This window comes from Neltuma alba, unplaced genomic scaffold, assembly GCF_004799145.2.
Source record: "Neltuma alba isolate B1F8T4 unplaced genomic scaffold, ASM479914v2 tig00000298_pilon, whole genome shotgun sequence".
NCBI classification, from domain to species: Eukaryota; Viridiplantae; Streptophyta; class Magnoliopsida; order Fabales; family Fabaceae; genus Neltuma; species Neltuma alba.
Genome location: NW_021631995.1, coordinates 194,911 through 196,495, shown reverse-complemented (window position 1 = coordinate 196,495; position 1,585 = coordinate 194,911).

Genomic DNA, 1,585 nt, shown 5'->3' with positions numbered 1-1,585 from the left:
TAACTCTCTATAGAAGGACCCTTTTTAAGTTACCTTTGCATCTTTTTCAAACAAAATGATTACCTTTTTAATCCAACCTCTTTGCATTAAACAGTTTTCTCAAAAACCATGCCCATCCTTGAGCTCTTAAGAATTCTAGATTTTGAAAATAATTTTTCTAAGACTTTATGGGTACTTTTGGGATCCATGTATGTTTTTAAGTGATTATTTTGATCCTTTTAATCATCATCCTAAGGTTTTCTTTTGTGATAAGTGTCCTAATGCCATGTGAATAGTGCATGTTGATTGAAACTTTGTGTATGAGCAGTTAAGATATGAACCCTTTTTGGAAGGATATTCTTGATCCTTAATTCCTATATTGAGTGATTATTCAGCTGGTTTGCATTCTCTAAAACTTGTTTTAGCTCTTGGTCAAAATTACATGTGCATTTATGATTTTGAATATGATAGAGGCATTTCTATGTACACCCTTTGACCCAAACATAATCCACATACATCTATCCATTGTTCACCCCTTTTGATCCTTCACTTCTTTCGTTTCATTTATCACTTTAAGTGTTTGAACCACAATTTTAATTGAGTTAATTTTATCTTGATAATTGAGATTTTCTAACCTTTATGGGTTTTTGCTGGGAATACTAGCTGTACAATTGAGGAAAAGAATAGAAAAAGGCAAAAAGAAAAGAAAAGTGATTTAAAAAAAGAAAATAAAGAAAGAAAAATAAAAAAGGAAAATAAAATAATACATATATATATACACTTAAGCTATAACAATAGAATAAAGTTGAATAAAATATTCCCTTGGTGGTAAAAGGTTAAGTTTTGAACTTCTTTGTTTAAGAATAGATGACATTTGACTCACATCACTTTAGCTTTCAACATTCGATTTCACCATATTTCCCTTCTATCTAGCCTTTCTATCACTACAACCTTAAAATTCCTCTTGATTCTTTATATAAATGCTAAATGGTAGTGGAGATTTTAGAGCTATTATAAGCCTATGGTAGGGTGTTTGCTACTTGAATTTTGAGTGAAAAGAACCCCAATGAGGAGAAATGAGTGAGTAAACACTTACATCCTTTAAGTAAATCTCTAGCGTTCATGCATTTAAAATCAATTATACCTTGCATCTAATTACTTAGCATTATTCATGTTATCATTTTTGCTTTCCCAAAAGATGTTGATTGATTGGTTCTTGAGATTATTTTTGAGCATGCTGATTTCCTTGATTGTGCCTGTACTTTTTTTGAAATGATTCAAGTCTTTGTCTAGGAGTATAAAGGTTCAAGTGTGGGGGAGTGATAGAACCTAATCTTTACATGGTTTTCTTAAGTGTTTTTTGGTATTTTGCAACACTTTTACCCTCATTTTGCATGCATTTATAATGTCATTGATGCATTGTATTTTGCTGATTTAAGGGTAAAAAAGGTCAATTATCTCATCTAAACTGTAAAGCTTTGGTCTTTAATTTGTTTAGTCTTTATAAAGCTCTTCACTTCTATTTTTTGGCATTTGGAGGAGGTTTAAAGACCTAAGATGGAGCATTTAAGGAGCCACAAGTTCAAAAGAGCAAAAATGCAAGACT